This window comes from Bacillus rossius, chromosome 10, assembly GCF_032445375.1.
Source record: "Bacillus rossius redtenbacheri isolate Brsri chromosome 10, Brsri_v3, whole genome shotgun sequence".
Lineage (NCBI taxonomy): Eukaryota > Metazoa > Arthropoda > Insecta > Phasmatodea > Bacillidae > Bacillus > Bacillus rossius.
The window spans coordinates 1,521,646-1,547,643 of NC_086337.1; the positions used below are offsets into that span (position 1 = coordinate 1,521,646).

At 36.8% G+C, this 25,998-nt stretch overlaps 1 protein-coding gene across 5 annotated transcripts in view; it reads left to right on the forward strand.

Annotated features, from left to right (window-relative positions):
- Positions 1–755: 755 nt before the first annotated feature.
- Positions 756–25,998, forward strand: part of LOC134535708 (uncharacterized) — a 398,944-nt gene continuing 373,701 nt past the window's right edge. For 4 of the 5 annotated variants that reach the window (XM_063374908.1, XM_063374910.1, XM_063374913.1 and 1 more), the window contains exon 1: positions 868–1,093. The gene's annotated coding sequence lies outside the window, so the exon portion shown is untranslated. Of the gene's footprint in view, positions 1,094–25,998 lie in introns of all 5 variants that reach the window. The other variant, XM_063374911.1, reaches the window with a different exon arrangement.

The window sequence follows — 25,998 nt, forward strand, 5'->3', positions numbered from 1 at the left end:
TACAATCGCAGAGCCTTCTATATGCATTACATGACAGTTTCAATTTCCACATACTAAAGCAACCAGCATAGAAGGCCGAAACGCAAGGAGAAAACGCAATAAGTAGAAAGTTGAACAACTTCTGCGTTGCGTTCTTGCGTTCTTGCGTGTCTTGCGTTTTTTATAAACGTGCTGGTAGAGTTAAGGTTGGACTTTTACCGTAGTTGCGTTTCTTGCGTTTCTGCATTCTTGCGTTTTCTATAAACCCGGCCTAACTTCGTGAATGGAACGGAAGTCACATGGAACGGATATGAGTAACAACGATGCTGTCATCTGTAGCGGATGGCGCGAACCAAAGTTCACAAACCCAAAGAAATTTTTTTTTTTAGTATAAACTGTTTGATGAATTTTAATAAGATGGGCAGTATTATAATAAAATTACTTTTCGAAAATCAGATAATGGAATTGCTCTTTACCGAGGTTAGATGTTACACATTACTGGCGAGTACTGGAAGGCTAGCTCATTTGTTTTTATTATAATATTTCTTAAGTAATTATTACATTTAAATGTCAGTCAATTCTTTTAGTTTATTTCACCTGAGCCTACATAAAACAATTATATAACACGAGTAAAACGTCAATAAAACAACTAGATAACAATAAAATATGTGATATTAAAATATATATAAACGGCAAGAATCAAGAGGATGAAGTAGCCACATTGCCGGAACATTGTCACAAGGTACATGCCGACATGCAGTAGGTACCAGCCGGAGGAGAGAAGAAGACGCGGAAGATGGTATTGAGCACTGCGCAGGGCTCGTTCTGGTCGACTTGGCAACACCGCGCGCTGATGACGTAGCTGTGAGATCACCCGTGGGTCGCGCTGCAGTTGTGTTGGGGAGAGCGTGTGTCGTGTGCCGTGTGTCGTGTGTCATGTGTCGCGTCGCTGTTGTCGCGCGCTAGAAACAACCTCGTTATCAATACCGGCTGTGTCCTGTGTGGAGGTGCGCGGAGCCGTCGAGTGCACGTGTGTGTGACATGTGAAACAATCGGCTCTCCTTGTGCGATCCAGACTGCCCCGGAGGAAAGGATACCTAACCGGCTGTTACAAGTAAGTTGTCTTCCCACCACACGTCGCCTCTCACATTTCTGTACGGGTGAATTCTAATGCTTAAGTGAGGGAATAATGCATTGGTTGTACCTCACGTTGTTCAAGTAGATGAATTACAGCACGTATCTCAAATGTTTACATTTTGTTAGAATCTGTAGTAGACTTTTAAACGTCACAGGCATTTTAAATTACGGACATTGGGACGTGTGTATTGACAACTCATAGCTTGGATAAAGTTGGCGTTTTATTTTGAGTTCATTCCTGGCGGAAATAAAATCAATGTTCAAACTTTGAACTAAACGTCTTGTCATTCTTCTCCGTTCTGCCAAAGTAAATAGGTATGTAAGGATTACAAAAACATTCGTTTATTTTTAGTAATTGTAACTAACGTATTTACTTTTAATTCTATATCATTATACTTGTTAAGTGCCAAGCTCTTCGAGAAAGTATGATGTACAAAATGGCAACAATATCGAAATAACAAAAAAAAAAAATTCTGCAAATTTTGTTGTCTTATCATTTGTTTACATTACATTTAACTATTTTAAGCAAGTGTCAAATGCAATGAGGAAGACCCTAACATAAATTAGGCGTACGTTGCGATAAAATTAAAGCTCTATTTCTAACATCATTTCTACTTTAAAATCTATAATTTTTTTTCGATTTTCGACCTTACGTAAAGTACTTAAGGCATTCTTTTGTATTAACCAGATGATATGAAAATAAAGTTAAGGAATGCAATATATATATATTTTTAATTTCTACTTTATTTATCATAACTTAACCTACTTGGTTTACTAGGTAATTAATGATCTCTGAAATGTGAATGTAGTTATGGAAATAATATAGTTTCTCATACTTGAATTATAAACACGTGTAAAGGAAACATATTTCAAGAAACTAGTTCAAAATGATAAAAGAAAAACGTAAATATTTTACGTAACAATTATAGGTACCTACGTTGGTTGCGTACGTCTGTATTACATAGCTGAACTGTGTTGTTTATTTTGCACATGCACAATAAAGTTTGAAGATGCATAGCCCTTACAAGTAAAAGATTTGTTTTTCTGTTCCGCGGTACCATAACAATAATGATGACGCGACAAACATGGCGGCGCTGACGTCATTACCTCCCCTATATCAATACAGACGTGGGAATATGGGGGTTTAGCAAAAAATACATTTCTTAATGATAGTAACTTTGGTATCGTATTATAGTGTCCTATTCTAGTATACAACACGATATTGTTAATATATTACGCACGCTATCGTATTCTATAGTACCTACAATTCCACTGAGTTTGATATATATCTCGATACCACATTAATAATTTAATTGTTTATTATTATTACTTAATTTGGTAACTATTTAATATCACCTATTCAAGTTTATCCCTTGATCCTGACTAAATTGATCTTGTGGTACATGGTGATTGCTGTTTTAATTTTATTATGTCTAAATATACTGGACATAAACAAAACTCTAATATCGCTATATAAACTAATTATGTCACAAATCTTGTGGAATTTTTCTTTCATATACAGTTTATGATCATAATTAATTGTTATATCACAAGTTTTTTCAATGTTCAGGATCTTTGGCCATACTAAATTAAAACATCAAGCATCATGTACTACAAGATCAATGTATACAAGATCATTCCATCAGGTTCAAGGGATGAACTTGGATATATGATTCGATACTTTTACCAATTATATATATTATTTTTGTAAGTGACCTAATCTAACTAATTACCTTTGACTTTAATAATGATTAAATACAATGCCTTCTTGAGACATAAAATTATATTAATTAGGTACTTTAATAGAACATTTCATTAATAGAAACTACGTTAGTGCAAAATATATAATAAAAAAACAACGCGACTCATAAAATCACTTTTTCCAAAGTGACTACCAAAGTTTAGTTTTTTTTTGTTGCAGAAATTACCATTCGCAGAAGAAAATTTTCGTCGCACCATAATTCAATTAGGTACATATTTAAATAACTATGCAATATCACACAGTCACTTAATAACGATCTGTAAAATCATTATAAAATGTACCACTAGCTACCACGACCTCTCTCATTGGTATCAAAACATGAAAACAATTATCACATGTCTAAGATGATATCAATTTAACGGTTTTATACTCAAACAGTTTTAATTTTAACATCACTTTCAAACACAAATTAGCTAATGAAAACAAACTAAACGAAATGAACCATATGCGCAAACATATCCAGAATACCTAAAATATTGTACATCAAAACATAATAGCCTAATAAACACACAATTATACTTGAAGAGCACTTTTTTTATGAATTTTAATTATGTATACAAATAATTTTTACAATCCGTGGAAACAAATTTTTTCTTTCCGGCAACAAATTACGGGAATCGTACAATTGACGTATATCTAACACCCGCGCGACCTCAAGTCATAACATTTCGACATAAAATATGTGAGATGCGTAGTTGTTTTTCGAAGTTGTTGGTCGGTTGCGGCGTTTTGAAACTCGACATGAATCTCGCTGTTGGCGAAAAGCTGTAGGCCACATAACAAATAAAAAAAAATAAAAAAAATCTCGCAGTGTTGATAAACAATACATATTATAGTTTGTTTAAAATAAATGTATTTATAAATCATACTAAATATTTACATCTTATTGTTATGGTGTGTTGTGAATTAAAAAAAAAGTGTAAGTAATCACAGTATTGCTTTAAGGTCGGGAAAATAGGTCTGAAAATTAATTACATACATAGTTTTATTTATTAACTAATTGTTATACTGTTGATTAAATTATAAATATGTAATTGTGTGTCCACAAATTACTTACGCTTTCATACGTGCACTATTCACTCTCGCATTTGGAGCTCGCTCTGCCTCGGACCAACAACACACTGCTTCACACGTATCACTCGTCGGCGCTGCGGCTTTACCGATGCACCAATCTCGAGAACGAAGCCCATTGCTTGCAGCTTGCATCTTGCATCTTGCATCACTCGCCAAGGAGTCACTTCACTGCCCTCGCAGGTCATCCTCCCCGTTTATATACCTCACAGCTCCGGCCTGGAGAGGTCTCGTAGCCTTCAGAGTGTCGCGTCATCAGAATCCCGACTGAACACTCCAAGAAATGGAGTTCTAGTTATGCCACTTGACGCAGACGGGGCTCTGGAAATGTGCTGAACCCCTATAGGGAATAGAGTGATTACCGCATGTGGACTGGCGCCTCTCTCAGACTGGAATGCCAGCCTCTTTGCTAGCGTATTGGCAGCAGTATTAGTACTATAGAAAATGGGCTCCGGCACCAGGCTTTAGGCTGAGAAACCGAGGTGCCGACCGCCATTTGGATTGTGATGTCATGGCGGCCATCTTGGATGACTTTGACCTTGACCCTGATGCCCATCTTGAATCCGCCATCTTGTTTTCTAGAACTATCCGCCATTTCGAATTCCATCTTGGAATCGATGGTCCCACTCCCTAATGTTGAAATTTTCCTTATGGCAGCCATCTTGAAAATTCTTAATTTTTATGATAAAAATCTGGAAAATTTTTAAAATTTGTAAAAACTTTAAATTCATAAGATTTTAATAAAAATATTTAAAAAACACAGCTGCACATATCGTTACAGTCTCCATCTTGGATTCTAGAAATGTTGCATGTTTCGTTACATCCACAATCCTGGATGTGTATGATGTCATCGTTGCACTTTTCGTTAAGGCCACCAACTTGGATTATAGAACATTGCAATTTTCGTTACGGCTGCCATCTTGAAAATTAATAAATCTTAAGCTAGAAGTTCGTAAAAAAATTTAAAATTTATAAAAAAAAAATATTTAATCAAATTTTAATAAAATATTATTTTCAAAACGGACTTATGTCACGGAGTTGTTGGTTCAAACACGGTGAAGGCAAAAAAAATGGCAACCCATCCTTTCTCCATGGAAGCCGCTGGCAGACTAACCTCCCACCACTAATGCAAAGGTATCGCCAGCTAGTATGATTTCATTGTTGCCATCTTGTTTTCGTCTGATAGAGGCCACCATTTTGGTTTTGTCTGCTAGAGTGTGCTACTGCCATGCTAGTTTATTTTTTGTCCAATAGAGTGTAGTATTAATTTATTACTGCAGCGTCCACCATCTTGAAATTTGGGCGCCATCTGCGAAATTCATAACTATTTAGCTAGAAATTCGGGAAAATCAAAAATTCATTAAATAAAAATGCAATTAATATACTGATTAATTCTATTAGTTCCTGTCCTTGGTTAGATCCCTGGGCGATGCAAAAAAATAATAACTTTATGTAAATTGTCATTTCTCTGTAAACTGGGCGACTTTTCTAGGAAAGCTTCTAGGCAACTTTTTTTGCGTATGTATTTCGTAAATCCTATTGAGGAGATATATATCCACCTATTTATTAATAAACGGCAGATGAACCAAACATATTTTCATTAATTTAGAAAATATTGAGTATTTTCTGAAAAATCGATACACGGGGACTGTTGCTTTCATCAGGAGACTGTTTATTTGAATTTCAGTACCAAAATCAAATCTTAAGTATTTGAACAGTGATAAAGAATAAAAAAGTTAATACTTTTTAAAATATTATTTTACGTAAACTTAAATTTTAACTCTGAATCCTTAATATGTAATTAATTACTATCAATTAAAATCACATACATTGAAAAAAATGTTTACGTACTTTGAATCAGTCTCATTATAATTAAAGATAATTAATTATTACTTAAATATAGCATAAATAGATAAAGAAAATTGTATCAAGAGTCTTATCGTCTACAGGTTAATCAAACTTATAAAATATAGTCCCTTTAAAAATATATATTTTTTGTATTAGGGAGCTTCTGTATCACTTGGTCCATTGTAACATCTGCCACATCGTCTTGATCAAATTTTCTTTCTTCTTAAGGTATTAGAGGTGTTCTTTTTGTCTAAGCTCTTCCATTTTCTGCGGGTCGTTTTTAATACGCTCATATCTCTTTCGCTCGGCTTCTCTTTTTCGTTGTAAAATCTCTTTCTTTGAGAGTTTTTTCTTCCTTGGCACCATACTCAAAACACACGTTGAGAAACATAATATAACGACAGTCCTCTGGAGGCAGAATCAGTCCTCTGTCCTGTTGAGAGGCAGGGGACTGTTTAATTTGATTTCATTGAAAGGTAACACAAAATGTAATTGAGTCATGGTTATTTTACTGTACATAGGAAATATTGATCTATTATAAAGATAGTAAGTATCTAGGGTTGAATATAGTATATGATAAAGAAATAAGAATTATCCTCACCAGAGGACTGTTGGCTGACGTCCACAAGCGCTCGTGCAGCACTAAAGAAATGGCGTCCGGGCGGTAATGGCTGCAACCGAGCAAACTTCAGATCGTTTGCTGTCTGTTACACGCAGCGCCCTTGTTTAACCTTTATACGACGTGGTGCGTCATTTTAAATGGGGACTGTTCACAAACTGTAATTTACTTTTTTAGTATGATAAAATCATATTTATAAAAAAACATGTCCCATTAACAATGAAATAATATTGTTTGAATAATCAAACAATTGGGTTGATTCAAATAGTTATTGTCTTAATTAATTTAATCTGAAGTGACTGTACTGCTTCGGTGACACGCCAGGGGACTGTTTTTTGCGGTCTATAAAAACGTTTTTGATACAATAAACTTTATTTTGAAAGATATTGTATGTTCAGCAGAGCTAGATTATGTTGTTATCTTTTAAAGTTATTTACGAAACATTTATGATTTGAACTTATTTTTATACAATATTGGCCTGAGACAATGAGTTGCCCAGTTTATAGAGAAATCCCAAATAATAATAATTTAAATAAATATGGAGAAAAGTCCTAAAGTAACCTATATTACCAGCCTCTAGTAAGCTGATGTGACTGCCATCTTGAAAATTCGGCAAAAATTTAAAAAAAAAAATAATCAAAAAAATCACTTATTAATTTATTGATTGAATTGATTGGATCTGTTCTTGCTTCGATCCTTGATCAATACAAAAGAAAAATTTTTAGACAAAAATATTTATTTAATAAATTATGTTCAAAATCGTAAAAGAGGCTTAAGTTTTTCATATGTCTGGCTCCAGTAAGCCAATATTACTGCCATATTGGAAATCTCTAATTATTTAGCTGGAAATTCAGGAATAATGGCAAAACTCATCAAAATAAACACATATTAAAAACGATTGATATGATACAATATATTTCCGTCCTTGGTTCGATTCTCAACTAAAGATAAGAGTAGTATATAATAGCCGGAGCTGCGCCAGGATTCAGGTTGTGGATTGTGTGGATTGTGATTGTCTGTCCGCCATCTTGGATTGTGACGTCACGGCGGCCATCTTGGATGACCTTGACCTTGACCTTTGACCTTGACCTGGAATTTGATCCTCAAAAATCGCCAAAAATGACCAAAATTGGGCAAAAATTGCCCAAAATTCCTCAAAAATCGCCAAAATTTCCATTTTTTTGAAAAAAATTTCCGCCAAAAAATCTCAAATAATTCCACAGTTCAAAAATTAGGATTTCGAAAATCCTCAAAAGTCGCTTTGCCCTAGAAAAAACGAAAACTCCTAAAAGCGGCTTAAAACTCCTAAGAGCTAGCCGCTTATAAGCCGCCGACCTTGAAAATAAGGATGTCATGGCAGCCATATTGGATGATGATGTCACCGTTGCAAATTTTGTTACGGCCGCCATCTTTAAATTTTTTATTTATTATCCGATTGGAATGAAAAAAAAATTTAAAAATTATAAAAAATCCATTTAATAAAAATTTAATAAATTATTTATAAAAAATGTACTTTACGACACGGAGCTCAGAGTCCTCGGTTCGAACCCGGTGAGGGCAAAAAAAAAAATAAAAATGACATACGATCATTCCCTCGTGGAGGGCGCTGGCATACTGACTCCCACCACTTTTTTCAAAGCATATATATATTCACCTAGTATGACGTCATGTCCGCCATCTTGTCTTCGATGCTGGAAGCCATCATCATTGTATCGTCGGCTAGAGTGCGCTGACGCCATGTTAGTTTAACTCTTACCCGATAGAGTGCAGTAATCATTTATTACTAAGGTGCCCGCCATCTTGAAATTTGGCCGCCATCTTGAAAATCCGTAATTATTTAGCTAGAAATTCGGGAAAAGTTCCAAAATTTATTAAATAAATTTGCAATCAATATACTGATTGACCCGGTCAGTTCCTATCCTTGGTTCGACCCCTGGCCGATACAAAAAAATTAAATATAACATCAATTTAACATAATAGTAACAGGTTCGAGGAATTAAACACCGCAAGTTCTTTTACAAACAGAATATTTATTACATAATTTCTATTCTACTACAGGATCACTTACGAAAGCTAGCAAATTTATAATCATTCATTTAGTTCCGCATCGGTGTGAAATGACTTATTCTTAGCTCCAATCGGTTTATACTAGACAGAGTCCAACCAGATCCTTTACTGACATAGTTCTCCTCTTCTTGACAGAGTTTCTGGATACCGTGTTTAACAGTTTGCTTCACATCGTTAGAACTATAAATTACTGTAGCCGATGTCTTGAATGCACACTTTTTCACTTTGTCATCTAACGGATATGGCTTTCCATATAGACAGTCCAACCACAAGTTATATTTTAATGGTCCGTTTGTTGCTACGTCATCAGTAAGCTGATTGATTATGTCCTGTCTGATATCATCAAGAAAAGTACAAATATCCTTCGACTCACCGAACGTATTTAGATAATAGTAGTCTTTCAACGTTCCACGAAATGCAGTCTGCGCCAAGTAGAAACCATTATCGTTCACTTGTAATGCTCCGAACACAGTCTTAGGTTTAGGTCCATGTTCAGTCGTCATAGCAATCGGTTGCTGCGCATCTGTTTTTTTGATTGTACGCTCACGAGCCTTCAATCTAAAGCGAGGAGTCGAAATGTCTGCAGGTAGTTCAGCAGTAGGCACACGGACTTCACCTTTACATATTTTCGCATGTCGTCGCAAACTATCAATTCGAGTAAACCATTCATGACAATCATCACATCGAAACTTTATACGAGAAGGATTCTTTTTGCATTTGCTCCGCTCATGTCTTCGTGCATCATGGGAAAATGTGAACGACATATCACAGTAGCTGCAAGGATACCGTGCCGATGTAGACGAACCTTTCAGACCCGATCCAGATATGGACGTTGCAACAGTAGTACCATTTCCAGGCATACTCTTATGAACATCGACGCATCGCTGTTGCACCGAAACCTTTACTTTCTGCCGCACAGCAGGACCTTTACATGTCTTCATGTGCGTTTTCATATTATCTTTTCTGGCAAACTGCTTATGACATTTCTCACAAACAAACATTTTACGATATAGGTTCTTGGCACATTCTCTCTTCTCATGCCGTCGAGCATTGCTGCTGTTTGAGAAAATCTTGTCACAGTAACAGCACCGATGTTCGTTAGTTGTTGTCGATTCGGCATCCATTGAAGTCTCCATCGAGGGCGAAACGAAGTTCATCGAGTTTTCCTGCACAGCCAGCACTACCGGGATTAAAGTCTCTTCTGCTGGTGGTATCGCGTCTGTTGAAATCTCCTCCAGTGTTGTCGACGTGGTTGTCAACGGAATCTGCTCCTTCTCCGTCGTAGCTGTCGTAAAGGTTCCCGTAGACGATGGTACAACCTCCATCGAGTTCGACGTTAAAGTCGGTAAAGATGCCATCGAGTTCGCAAGAACAGGTAATTACGTGATTAATGCACCAGAAGAAATAAACTAGGTGATCCTTACACCGCCGACGTCAGTAACAAACTGAGCGCCCTGCTGTCTAGGACTCGCTTATATACATGCACCGTATGGAATAATACGCTAGTCAAATCAAGAAACATCTACAATAATACTAGAGTCAAAACAACATTAAAAATAAAAGGACCATCAACAAAAAGGAAGCACATTCTGGAAGCACAATAAAAAAAGGCAGCACATTTGGAAGCACCGACAACGAAAAGGCAGCACATTTGGAAGCACCGACATCTAAAAGACAGCACCGCCATCGAAAAGGCAGCACATTTTGGAAGCACCGACAACGAAAAGGCAGCACCGTCATCGTAAAGACACAGACCGCAAGTCCGGGTCATGTCAATATCAGACATATAGACCATGAACACAGTACACACAGGAAACGGATCGTACACACAGTACACACAGGAAACGAAACGTACACACAGTACACACAGGAAACGGAACGTACACACAGTACACACAGGTAACGGAACGTACACACAGTACACACAGGAAACGGAACGTACACACAGTACACACAGAAAACGGAACGTACACACAGTACACACAGAAAACGGAACATACACACAGTACACACAGAAAACAGAACGTACACACAGTACACACAGGAAACTGAACGTACACACAGTACACACAGAAAACGGAACGTACACACAGGACACACAGGAAACGGAACGTACACACAGTACACACAGAAAACGGAACGTACACACAGTACACACAGGAAACGGAACGTACACACAGTACACACAGGAAACGTAATGATCACACATACAGTAGCGGAAACACACAGGCTTAGTTGGAAATCAGAATACAAGAAATAAAAACATTAAATTTTTACTTTTAATATTTTATTACTTCTCAACATTACACAAATACAAGTAAAAGAAGCCATTATTGTATGTAGCCAGCTTTCCTCAGTTCTTTGAGTATGAAGGATATTTCTTTGATGCACGGATAGTTTCCTGCACAAAGCGAGCCATGTAGAAGTCTTAGCCGGTCAACCAATATGTTTGGATCGTTCCACGATGTATAATCAATCTCTTCTACCACCATCTTACTTGCTTGTTTATTATAAATACTTTTAATATCACAATCGTCCCAGTGATCATAATAAGCATTATCAGATTTATTTATTATAACACGACGTTTCCATCGTTTCGGTCTCAGGACATCGTCACATTCTTCGATCTTGTCAGCTGTAGGTGCTTCATCACAGTCTATGCCTTTGTCAACAGCCTCAGAGTCACTGTAACAATCACTGTAGAAGACATCCTCTTCACCCAGATTACCGTATGAATTCGCTATCGATGATGTCGAAGTGTCTTCATCGTCTTCATGCTTCCTTTTTAGGAGTCCATCATTTTTACAAAGAATGGAGGATCTACTGAATATAGGCTTGAATGTATTCTCACTTTTCACGGTGTTGATACTTCCATTAGTTTCAGTCTTCCTGAAGCCATTAGCAGCCTTCAATTTATGTTCTTCCTCACGATCGGGTGAGCTAATACCATCACGTTCAGGACAAGGAAAATTATTGTCGTAATGCAGATCACTCTTCTTTAGTCTAGTGGATCCATCGGTGTCCTCTATGCCGTAAGTAGGCTTGACTTTACATGTTCTATCATGTCTTTTTAAGCTGTCAATTCGTGTTAACAACCTGCTACAACGATTACAGCTTAACATGTTGCGTAGTGGGTTTCTAGCACAATCATTCTTCTCATGACGTCTAGCATTCCTTCTCATGACAAAATCCTTACCACAGTATATACAGCGGCTTCCTTCCGATTCAGCTGCAGATAACAAACCACGATCCATTGTAGCTTCTGTGACTAATGCCAGATGCAAACTAAGAGTTTTAAATTAGATCCAATACTTAAATAGAAATTTTTTCATATTTCATCAGCGAGAGTTAATTTATCTCATACAAAAGTACTTGCTGCAACTAGTTCTGCTTTTCAACAACAGATGACGTCACGTATTGCTTGCAGGTAAATAATATTTAGTTCTTTAATGCAGGATGCGGGATGCTCACTAACGATCGTAAAAGAAAGATGGCTTCGCTAGACTCCAAGGAAAAGGAAGTTCGTCTTGCATGTTGGTGCTCCACAGATGTCTCATGGCGTAATATTAATTTGACTGAGAAATGATATTTTTTAATTCCACATGATAAAAATATTACAAGTTTTGATTTAGTAGCAGAAATTATCGAATTAAATGTAACTCCAAATAAAATGACATGTCTCATTAAGAGTAAAACTTCTTCATGGAGAGATCGGTTTCTCAGAATAGTCAGATACACTTAAAGAAACCACAGGAATGATTGCAAGAACACGGGAAAAACCATCAAAATATTGACAAAAATAATCAGGAGCACAGGAGAAAACCATCATTATTTTGATAAGAATAATCAGGAGCACACGGAGAAAAAGCATCATAATATTGACAAGAATTATCGGGAGCACACGGAGAAAAACCATCATAATATTGACAAGTATAATTAGGAGCACACGGAGAAAACCGACATAAAATTGACAAGAATTATCGGGAGCACACGGAGAAAACCACCACACATTTTCTATGATATCATAAAAATAAAAAATAAAAAATTGAAAATAAAAATAAATTAATAAAAAATTTAAAACAAAAAAAAAATCTACAAAAAAACACATAAAATTCTGGCTTGTACACTTATCTTTGCTCAACAATGATAAGTTTACAAGCTAGCAGAATCTATTTATGTATTTTTTTGTAGATTTTTTTTTTGTTTTAAATTTTTTATTAATTTATTTTTATTTTCAATTTTTTATTTTTTATTTTTATGATATCATAGAAAATGTGTGGTGGTTTTCTCCGTGTGCTCCCGATAATTCTTGTCAATTTTATGTCGGTTTTCTCCGTGTGCTCCTAATTATACTTGTCAATATTATGATGGTTTTTCTCCGTGTGCTCCCGATAATTCTTGTCAATATTATGATGTTTTTTCTCCGTGTGCTCCTGATTATTCTTATCAAAATAATGATGTTTTTCTCCTGTGCTCCTGATTATTTTTGTCAATATTTTGATGGTTTTTCCCGTGTTCTTGCAATCATTCCTGTGGTTTCTTTAAGTGTATCTGACTATTCTGAGAAACCGATCTCTCCATGAAGAAGTTTTACTCTTAATGAGACATGTCATTTTATTTGGAGTTACATTTAATTCGATAATTTCTGCTACTAAATCAAAACTTGTAATATTTTTATCATGTGGAATTAAAAAATATCATTTCTCAGTCAAATTAATATTACGCCATGAGACATCTGTGGAGCACCAACATGCAAGACGAACTTCCTTTTCCTTGGAGTCTAGCGAAGCCATCTTTCTTTTACGATCGTTAGTGAGCATCCCGCATCCTGCATTAAAGAACTAAATATTATTTACCTGCAAGCAATACGTGACGTCATCTGTTGTTGAAAAGCAGAACTAGTTGCAGCAAGTACTTTTGTATGAGATAAATTAACTCTCGCTGATGAAATATGAAAAAATTTCTATTTAAGTATTGGATCTAATTTAAAACTCTTAGTTTGCATCTGGCATTAGTCACAGAAGCTACAATGGATCGTGGTTTGTTATCTGCAGCTGAATCGGAAGGAAGCCGCTGTATATACTGTGGTAAGGATTTTGTCATGAGAAGGAATGCTAGACGTCATGAGAAGAATGATTGTGCTAGAAACCCACTACGCAACATGTTAAGCTGTAATCGTTGTAGCAGGTTGTTAACACGAATTGACAGCTTAAAAAGACATGATAGAACATGTAAAGTCAAGCCTACTTACGGCATAGAGGACACCGATGGATCCACTAGACTAAAGAAGAGTGATCTGCATTACGACAATAATTTTCCTTGTCCTGAACGTGATGGTATTAGCTCACCCGATCGTGAGGAAGAACATAAATTGAAGGCTGCTAATGGCTTCAGGAAGACTGAAACTAATGGAAGTATCAACACCGTGAAAAGTGAGAATACATTCAAGCCTATATTCAGTAGATCCTCCATTCTTTGTAAAAATGATGGACTCCTAAAAAGGAAGCATGAAGACGATGAAGACACTTCGACATCATCGATAGCGAATTCATACGGTAATCTGGGTGAAGAGGATGTCTTCTACAGTGATTGTTACAGTGACTCTGAGGCTGTTGACAAAGGCATAGACTGTGATGAAGCACCTACAGCTGACAAGATCGAAGAATGTGACGATGTCCTGAGACCGAAACGATGGAAACGTCGTGTTATAATAAATAAATCTGATAATGCTTATTATGATCACTGGGACGATTGTGATATTAAAAGTATTTATAATAAACAAGCAAGTAAGATGGTGGTAGAAGAGATTGATTATACATCGTGGAACGATCCAAACATATTGGTTGACCGGCTAAGACTTCTACATGGCTCGCTTTGTGCAGGAAACTATCCGTGCATCAAAGAAATACCTTCATACTCAAAGAACTGAGGAAAGCTGGCTACATACAATAATGGCTTCTTTTACTTGTATTTGTGTAATGTTGAGAAGTAATAAAATATTAAAAGTAAAAATTTAATGTTTTTATTTCTTGTATTCTGATTTCCAACTAAGCCTGTGTGTTTCCGCTACTGTATGTGTGATCATTACGTTTCCTGTGTGTACTGTGTGTACGTTCCGTTTCCTGTGTGTACTGTGTGTACGTTCCGTTTTCTGTGTGTACTGTGTGTACGTTCCGTTTCCTGTGTGTCCTGTGTGTACGTTCCGTTTTCTGTGTGTACTGTGTGTACGTTCAGTTTCCTGTGTGTACTGTGTGTACGTTCTGTTTTCTGTGTGTACTGTGTGTACGTTCCGTTTTCTGTGTGTACTGTGTGTACGTTCCGTTTTCTGTGTGTACTGTGTGTACGTTCCGTTTTCTGTGTGTACTGTGTGTACGTTCCGTTTCCTGTGTGTACTGTGTGTACGTTCCGTTACCTGTGTGTACTGTGTGTACGTTCCGTTTCCTGTGTGTACTGTGTGTACGTTTCGTTTCCTGTGTGTACTGTGTGTACGATCCGTTTCCTGTGTGTACTGTGTTCATGGTCTATATGTCTGATATTGACATGACCCGGACTTGCGGTCTGTGTCTTTACGATGACGGTGCTGCCTTTTCGTTGTCGGTGCTTCCAAAATGTGCTGCCTTTTCGATGGCGGTGCTGTCTTTTAGATGTCGGTGCTTCCAAATGTGCTGCCTTTTCGTTGTCGGTGCTTCCAAATGTGCTGCCTTTTTTTATTGTGCTTTCAGAATGTGCTTCCTTTTTGTTGATGGTCCTTCTATTTTTAATGTTGTTTTGACTCTAGTATTATTGTAGATGTTTCTTGATTTGACTAGCGTATTATTCCATACGGTGCATGTATATAAGCGAGTCCTAGACAGCAGGGCGCTCAGTTTGTTACTGACGTCGGCGGTGTAAGGATCACCTAGTTTATTTCTTCTGGTGCATTAATCACGTAATTACCTGTTCTTGCGAACTCGATGGCATCTTTACCGACTTTAACGTCGAACTCGATGGAGGTTGTACCATCGTCTACGGGAACCTTTACGACAGCTACGACGGAGAAGGAGCAGATTCCGTTGACAACCACGTCGACAACACTGGAGGAGATTTCAACAGACGCGATACCACCAGCAGAAGAGACTTTAATCCCGGTAGTGCTGGCTGTGCAGGAAAACTCGATGAACTTCGTTTCGCCCTCGATGGAGACTTCAATGGATGCCGAATCGACAACAACTAACGAACATCGGTGCTGTTACTGTGACAAGATTTTCTCAAACAGCAGCAATGCTCGACGGCATGAGAAGAGAGAATGTGCCAAGAACCTATATCGTAAAATGTTTGTTTGTGAGAAATGTCATAAGCAGTTTGCCAGAAAAGATAATATGAAAACGCACATGAAGACGTGTAAAGGTCCTGCTGTGCGGCAGAAAGTAAAGGTTTCGGTGCAACAGCGATGCGTCGATGTTCATAAGAGTATGCCTGGAAATGGTACTACTGTTGCAACGTCCATATCTGGATCGGGTCTGAAAGGTTCGTCTACATCGGCACGGTATCCTTGCAGCTACTGTGATATGTCGTTCACATTTTCCCATGATGCACGAAGACATGAGCGGAGCAAATGCAAAAAGAATCCTTCTCGTATAAAGTTTCGATGTGATGATTGTCATGAATGGTTTACTCGAATTGATAGTTTGCGACGACATGCGAAAATATGTAAAGGTGAAGTCCGTGTGCCTACTGCTGAACTACCTGCAGACATTTCGACTCCTCGCTTTAGATTGAAGGCTCGTGAGCGTACAATCAAAAAAACAGATGCGCAGCAACCGATTGCTATGACGACTGAACATGGACCTAAACCTAAGACTGTGTTCGGAGCATTACAAGTGAACGATAATGGTTTCTACTTGGCGCAGACTGCATTTCGTGGAACGTTGAAAGACTACTATTATCTAAATACGTTCGGTGAGTCGAAGGATATTTGTACTTTTCTTGATGATATCAGACAGGACATAATCAATCAGCTTACTGATGACGTAGCAACAAACGGACCATTAAAATATAACTTGTGGTTGGACTGTCTATATGGAAAGCCATATCCGTTAGATGACAAAGTGAAAAAGTGTGCATTCAAGACATCGGCTACAGTAATTTATAGTTCTAACGATGTGAAGCAAACTGTTAAACACGGTATCCAGAAACTCTGTCAAGAAGAGGAGAACTATGTCAGTAAAGGATCTGGTTGGACTCTGTCTAGTATAAACCGATTGGAGCTAAGAATAAGTCATTTCACACCGATGCGGAACTAAATGAATGATTATAAATTTGCTAGCTTTCGTAAGTGATCCTGTAGTAGAATAGAAATTATGTAATAAATATTCTGTTTGTAAAAGAACTTGCGGTGTTTAATTCCTCGAACCTGTTACTATTATGTTAAATTGATGTTATATTTAATTTTTTTGTATCGGCCAGGGGTCGAACCAAGGATAGGAACTGACCGGGTCAATCAGTATATTGATTGCAAATTTATTTAATAAATTTTGGAACTTTTCCCGAATTTCTAGCTAAATAATTACGGATTTTCAAGATGGCGGCCAAATTTCAAGATGGCGGGCACCTTAGTAATAAATGATTACTGCACTCTATCGGGTAAGAGTTAAACTAACATGGCGTCAGCGCACTCTAGCCGACGATACAATGATGATGGCTTCCAGCATCGAAGACAAGATGGCGGACATGACGTCATACTAGGTGAATATATATATGCTTTGAAAAAAGTGGTGGGAGTCAGTATGCCAGCGCCCTCCACGAGGGAATGATCGTATGTCATTTTTATTTTTTTTTTTGCCCTCACCGGGTTCGAACCGAGGACTCTGAGCTCCGTGTCGTAAAGTACATTTTTTATAAATAATTTATTAAATTTTTATTAAATGGATTTTTTATAATTTTTAAATTTTTTTTTCATTCCAATCGGATAATAAATAAAAAATTTAAAGATGGCGGCCGTAACAAAATTTGCAACGGTGACATCATCATCCAATATGGCTGCCATGACATCCTTATTTTCAAGGTCGGCGGCTTATAAGCGGCTAGCTCTTAGGAGTTTTAAGCCGCTTTTAGGAGTTTTCGTTTTTTCTAGGGCAAAGCGACTTTTGAGGATTTTCGAAATCCTAATTTTTGAACTGTGGAATTATTTGAGATTTTTTGGCGGAAATTTTTTTCAAAAAAATGGAAATTTTGGCGATTTTTGAGGAATTTTGGGCAATTTTTGCCCAATTTTGGTCATTTTTGACGATTTTTGAGGATCAAATTCCAGGTCAAGGTCAAAGGTCAAGGTCAAGGTCATCCAAGATGGCCGCCGTGACGTCACAATCCAAGATGGCGGACAGACAATCACAATCCACACAATCCACAACCTGAATCCTGGCGCAGCTCCGGCTATTATATACTACTGATAAGGGTAACTGAATCTTAAAATAAATTTTAAATTCTGTTTCGTATTAACTTTTGTGGAGTTTATTAATCAAACTCTACGAAAAACGACTATACAATATACCTGTCCGACGAATTAAATATGTTTACATGCTGCCTAAGATGGAAGTCTATTATTTTGTTGCATGAAATACATTCCGTCCAGTTCATGTACAATGCTATACATATAGGCCAAGTGTCCTCGTACCACGAGGCCAGGTCATGTACTATGTCAGATGTAAAATCAGACTTTTCCAAACCTCAAGTTCTTCTTCGTTGATAACTAATATAACATATTTCAACCAGTCAACACAAATTCTTCGAACTGTCAGACCTAAAGTACCTACCATAAGATCAATTCCAATAAATTAGACCAATGGAACATGTTTTACGTTTACTAAATGACAAAGAATTCCTGAAAAATGTTTTATCAAGGCAAAAAGATTTTGAACCAGTAAATATTCACAGTCATTACAGAATTTTCTACGCATATTTAACGAAACGACACACACATTCAACAAAAAAAGAACAAATTGATACACAGTACACACACTGGACACACAACGAACACACAGGAACCCACATTTAACGAAAAGGACGCACATTTGGAAGCACAATCGGAAGAACATTCGACAAAGATAAGCACAATAAACGAAAAGGAACCACAATTGGAAGAAAAATCATAGAAAAGAAAGCACAAATTAAAGCAAATCAACAACAAGAAGCACAAATCGAAGCACAATCATAGAAAAGGACGCACATTTAGAAGCACAATCAACGAAAAGAAAGCACAGTTGGAAGCACAATCAATGGAAAGGAAGCACATTTTGAAGTACAATAAAAATAGGAAGCTTTATTACGAGAACTAAGTTTTAAATAGAAATCAGATTACAATAAATAAAACATTAAAAATTTGAAATTAATTTTTTTTATTTCTCAATATTATACACACGCAAGTTAAACAAGTGATTATTGTATGTAGCCAACCTCCCTCAGTTCTCTAAGTATGGAGCCTACTTCGTCAATGTGCGAGTAGTTTCCTCTACGAACCGATGCCACCAACAGTCTCCGCGACCAACCGCGACCAACCAACATCTAAGTAGCTTTCCCATGACACATCATCATTTTCTTCTGCTATCGTCATCTTCCTAGAATGTATGTTATTAATATTTTTATGATCACTATCGTTCCAGTGTTCATAATAAGCCTGATCAGAATTATTTATTTTATCAGGATGTTTCCATCGTTTCGGTTTCAGGGCTTAATCACAGCTTTCGGTCTTGCCAGTGTTAGGTGCTTCATCACAGTCCTTGCTTTTGTCACCAGCCTCAGATTCACTTTCGCCATCATCTTAGAAGTCATCGTCTTCACCTAGATTACTGAAAGAATTCGAAATCGTTGACGTCGAAGCTTCTTAATATTCTTCAAACTTCCTTTTTAAGAGCCCATCATTTTTACAAAGTATGGAGGATCTACTTGAATTCGGCTTGAATGTATTCTCACTTTTCATGTTAAGGATTCTTCCATTGTCTTCATTACTCCATAAATCATCGTCCTTCAATTTTTAGTTCTTTGTCGAAATCGGAATAACTGTGAACGTAATCTAGTTCAAGACAAGGAAAATTATTGATGTAATGAAGAACACACTTCTTTAGATTAATTGATCCATCATTGTCCTCTAGCTTGTAATATTCCGTTAAGTGCAGCTGACCACGCAGGCCCTTTATTTCGGAAGATGTTTCCTAAGTCAGAAGAGGCACAAAAATATGCATGTGGCCGGACGAAAACAATGGCAATCGTCGAAGAAATGGCTACAGATACTAGGGATGTACTTGTTAATCATTTGAAAGCGGGCCCATTCTCTCTCGCAACTGATGGTACAAACGATACCGACTCAAAGTTGTACCCGATAGTCGTGATATATTTTGATAGGCATGTGGAAAATATAGTATTTTGTGTTCTGTCTCTACCAGACTTGCAGGGAGAATCTACTGGCCAAAACATTGGAAATTTAATATTAAATGAACTGGAAAGTTTCAACAATCCTGTGAAAAATATGATTGCGTTTTCAGCTGATAATGCAGCAGTCATGATGGGTCTCAAAAATGGTGTTGTCGCGGTCTTAAAAACAAACAAGGAAATATTTTTGCCACCTCATTAATTGAGCTGCCGAGAATGGGACCGCCTGTCTGCCAATGAAACTTTATGCTTTGACGGACATTTTTTACTATCTTGAAAATAGTAGTAAACGTAAAGATAATCTTAAAAAATTCCAAGACTTGCATGGATGTGAAACTAGAAAAATTCTGAAGAAAGTCTGTACCTGATGGTTGTCCATAGGAAAAAGTTTAACCAGGCTAGTTGAGATATGGTATTCATTGTTAAGTTTTTTCAAAGATCAGATCATTCATCAGAAACCAGCATGTTCAGTGGGTGTAAATTCATTCAAAATACCGAAAGTTTCAGATCAGATAGTTCAGACTTCACTAACATCAAAATCACCAGTATCCACAGAGCCTGTTTTCCTTTGAAAAGGAAATGGATAGAAAGTGATGACAAATTTATTACAACGAAGAAAGCCATTACACATAAGGTAAATAAGGTTATGTGGCTTTCAGTTAGTTCTGAGAAACAAAAGTCTGTGGTAAATGTAAGTCGTGAAGAAAAGTTGTTTACCTATGTTTTTATCATCCTCTGCAAACAAAGCATTTTGCTTGTTTTTACTTAATGTTATTCCTACATTTGATACGTTTAACACTATTTTGCAGTCATCGCATCCACAAATTCATGTTTTGGGGGAGTTGCTTTGTGATTTGTTTAATAATTTGTTGCTCAGATTTGTCAAGCCTGGTGCTTTCTAAAGTTCAGCATTATTTGACTTAAAATATCATCATGCTGATAATCAAAGGAAATACAGTGATTTTGATAGTTGGTACTGCAACATCAGAATTTGTCAACACATTAATTGATAATGATAAGAAACTGTTTTTCTCGTGCTAGTAGTATGTGTGCTACACATTTCCGTCTTCACTGGTGTAACATAAATGTCCCCTTATCATAACTTTGGGAGACTGGTGGATCTTTTAGTTTCAAATGTAAAATAATAACAAATGCGATTTCGGCTATAGATATATAAGTGCCTCTGGGTGCTTGCCTCAGCAGAGCTCCGAGAAAAACACAGAGATAAGCCATCTTGATCACGGCTCGGAGGAGAATTACAGGCGACGGGCGTGCTCCAAGCGGGGACAGGCTGAGGCTACGGCCACACGAGCGTGTTTTCACGCAGAGATTCTGCGTGAAAACACGCCAGAAATATGAGCCGCAGCAAGGAGAATGAGACCGGCCAGACGCAGCGGTAATTCCCGCCGGGGAGAGGACAGGTAGGCGCGTCTTCAAGGGCGCCCGCAAGTAGATGCACCGCGGCCAATTCGTTGGCGTGATTTCACGCTAGCGTTTCAGTCGATGCCCGGCCACACGTGCGGGAATTCTCGCCGCGTTCTGTTCTGAAATGCTACCCATTGTAGTCGATATGTTACGACTTCCGGAAAATGTTCATGTAGTTTTTCTTTTCATACCCCAAGACCTTGAAACCATGGTCAACTCAAAAGCGCGCGCGCGCGTGTGTGTATGTATATACATATATATATATATATATATATATATATATATATATATATATATATATATATATAGTTTAGTTATTTCATGAACATTTTTCGCCACATTCTTCAGCACTAACACATTCTCTCATTTCTGTGTCACTTTTTGATATATTTTCTTTCACCATAGACAAAAGTATTTCAAATGAGTTAACGGACATTCTGAAGTACTCAAAAAACTTGTCTACATTTTCTTTTAGTTTATTATGAAAGAGCACAAATTTTCCTTTCGTTGATGTTTCACTCAATATGGGATGGACCCAGTATTTTCTTGGATGCTTCCGCCGACGACGACGCCTACGAAACAACAGCACAGCGTTCTTGCTTAATCTATACTAATATTATAAGCTGAAGAGTTTGTTTGTTTGTTTGTTTGTTTGAACGCGCTAATCTCAGGAACCACTGGTCCGATTTGAAAAATTCTTTCAGTGTTGGATAGTAAATCGAGGAAGGCTATATTATATTATCAATAACATTAGGGATCCTTACTAAAAGTCCAATTTAGAATCAAATGCGTTGGAGGGGGTTAGATACAACATGCAGTACACGTACGAAGTGTGTGTTGACAATGCTGCAGGCGCTAGTAGTTTATTTCCTATTGCCTATTAACATTGTTGCCACGCACTAGATGCCTTATCATTCTTAATTTTCCCATACAAGTAAAAAACACCCGTGTGATATTAACAACGAAGAAATCAGTACCCTCATAAGAGTTCAATTAGTATTTAAATACTTTTTATCACTTTAAATCGCAAACCTAAACTATTGTTTTTTTCCTCTCTCTGTGTTTAATTTTTTTTACTAGAATTATTTTTATTATTTATATTTAATTTTCATTTTTTGGACCATCAATAATTTTCCTCTCCCGTTACAATTCTGACAAGGACTTGTGTGTGTGTGTGTGTGTGTGTGTATATATATATATATATATATATATATATATATATATATATATATATAAGCGAAATACCACTCACTGACTCACTCATCACAAGATCTCTAAAACTATACACCCGATTGACTTGAAATTTAGCCTAGTTACTCATTTTGTGATGTACACGCTCACTAAGAACGGTTTCTGCGGAAATCCAATCCCAAGGGGAGTTTCGGGGGCGTAATATATCAAAATTTCCAGTTTTTGGTAGGAAATCACCATGGCAATGGCTGTTGCTTTGTTGATGCTTCATTCGTCTCTATGGCTACGACTATTTCATTGTTAGTGCAGTCCTCATCACCGTTGAAATTTTGTGGGTACTTTAAATATCAAAAATTGCCCTTTCTTTCAAGTATATATATTTTACAGACTTGAAACTTCACAGTAATGTTCCTTATGTTACGCAGGATGACATTTTACGAAAATTAGATGCCATGGGTGGTTAAAACCAGGCAACAGTGGGTACTTTGTCTGCATGAGAACATGATTTTGCATTGTTCATGCCTTCTGCGTCTCCATGGCAACGGACATCGCGCGGCAGTTGCGTACCCACAAGGAGGGGCATGTATAATGAGCGGCGCAAGAGTGATCTGCCTGTAGACTGCCGTAGCGAAGTACGGGTACATCAGTTGTACGTTGCGTGCACGAGTCGGGTAACCATCGGTACATTATACAGCATTGTAATAAATTTTCACTGAATTTTTTTTAATTTACCATTACTGTAAATGGGAGATGTGGCTTAATTTTTTTTCATTAGTATAGCCGTGCGAAGCCGGGTCGGGCAGCTAGTGAATTCATAATCAAGCCTGCACAGCATAGATGGGTGCCAGTTCACAATACAACGCTCACATGTGGCCAGGTAGCGGATTCATTCTGCGTGAAATCACGCGCTAGGCTTCAGCGTGCAAACACGCACGTGTGGCCATCGGTCGCTCAGGATCTCACGCTGCGTGAAAACACGCTGTAACAGAAGCGTGAAAACACGCACGTGTGGCCGTAGCCTGACTCGCAAAAGACTCGGCAAAATCAGATCTAGTGCTGGGAATGGATTGGGATGACTGCCCTAACAAAGATTAAAGGGAAGTGTACAGAGAGCAGAAAAAGTTTAACTTTTAGGTGCTAAATGAATGGTAAAATTTATAGTTCAAAATTCATTTTTAAAATGCTAATTGGTGGCACACTCGTCTGTCAGGAGTTATTTTGTAGCCTCGTGTGATTATATTGTGAACAAATTTCATATAAAAAATGAACTTGTTAGCAAAGCACACATTACAATTTTAGAGAACATAGAAAATGCCAGCTTTTCTGATGTGAAATTCTTCATTGACTTATTTCCCTTCTTGCTACCTGTGAAATTCTTCATTGACTTATTTCCCTTCTTGCTACCTGTTCATGAAAATGAAACCAGAGAACAAACAATGGATCTACTTCACAACCAGTTTACCAGTCTTCAGCTTGAAACAATAGACTCACTAGTCAACAAAGAAGACACCATATTACAGAAATGGGTTAAAATATCACACATAAAATGTTTGTGGGCAGTTAAAGTTTGACAGGCTCAGCTCTGTGATGTTTGCTGTTTTGACTATACCACACAGCAATGGAGAGTGCGAGCGTGTATTTAGTCTAGTGAAAAAGAACAGATCCCAAAATACTGGAGAACATTTATATTATAAAAAGTAAATAATTAAGCAAGTGTTTTGAACACACCTTCAGCGAACAATTAGTAAAAAAGGCAAAGAAAGCCACAGCTGAATACCTAAAAAATTATCTGCAAAAGTAATTTAGTAGTAGTAGGCAGTAGCCTATACTATTTTCTATTGTGAACTTATTTTTCAACACTTTTTTAAAATTATTTTTGGCTTCATAACAAACTGCAAGTATTTTTTAAATATGCTGGTTCGTGGTTGAGTACAGTGCTACAAGTTTTTGAACTACTCCACAACATGTAAGTAATTAATTTTAATAATGAGTTTTTTTTATGTGTTGTACCTTTGTCTCTGTAAAAGCGCAGTGCTTTCAATTTATTTCAATTTTTAAGGAAAAAAGTATTTACTGTTTGAACCACGGCCATTACATTGTATGGTAGGCATTTTTTAAACACACTTTCTTAAATACACTGCCAGAGATTTCACCTACTAATAAAAGCTTAAAAAGTATTTTTTCTAAATTGTTGTAACTTATTAATTTAATGTGATTTTGAGCTACCAATAACCAAGGCCTATTGTTACAACCAAATACGTATACCTACTACATAAAGTAACATTTAAAATTTCCGTGTGCTGTTTTCGCAACCAATTTTTTTTAATGTTTTACTATTTAGAAATGTTGAAAGTTAGCAAGTATGAGTATGGAGACTTTTGAACAGCACGGAGATCCAGAGAGCTCTAAAACTTCAAATGCAAATCCAAAACTTAGTTATCTACAAAAGAATGGATGAAGAACAATAATGTATCCAGTCAGGAAGCCTCCCAGAAAGAAACCTAGTTTCCCAAGAAACGATGTCTGAAAAGCAACAAACATCACTTTCTTCAGCACGTAGACGCGAGCCCGAAACAGAAATCGATTTCATTGGGTTGCAGCCAAGAAAAGGGACGATTTCATCAATAGTTCAACATAATCTGGGAGAAAACAGCCTCGATTCTTTGATACATTCGATTTATGCTGCCTCTATTGATTCTCGTTAAATTAGGTATCTAATAGTTTAATCTGTGTTACTTTTAACATTTTGTTATAAAATGTACAAATATTATTATTAGTGTTCTATTGTGAAAATGTATAATTATTATCTTACCTATTTCTATTGGCCAAAGTTAATAAGTTTTGTGAAATTACTTAGTTCTATTTATTGTTTCATTTATCTTTGTTAATTTTTAGGCTGAGGTTAGGAAAATATGAAACATCAATTGTACATTTCAAAAATAAATTTATTGAACTGTTAACGATTTATCGATTCAGAATCAACAAAAATCACAATAAATTCTAACTTTACAATTTTTAGTTATTTATATATTATCCTTTTCACATTTACTTCATATCATATAATTAATATTAACGAGCCATTTCGTTTTCCCATGGAACTGATCCAGTTCCATTGAAATATTTACAGTAATTATTTCTTCATTCCCTTGCACTGCCTTCATGAAATCTTAGTGGAAATGGCTGTAAACTTAGCCGTCCCCCGCTTTCTCGATCTTCTCTCCGCGAACCAGGTGTAAAAATGTAGTTTTCCACAGCCTCTTTATCAATAATTGCAGTTGAATAAAAAATTGAATCGGATCTTGACTAAACCCAGTGTAAGACACAAGCTGCTTTCACTATTTTTATGTTAGTCGGCACAGATATTTACATATATAGGCTTCTCAATTACACTAAATCGTGACACCAAAAGGCCAAAAGCGTTTTCTACCGTCCTCCTTTCCCTTGACAATCTATCTATACTAATATTATAAAGCTGAAGAGTTTGTTTGTTTGAACG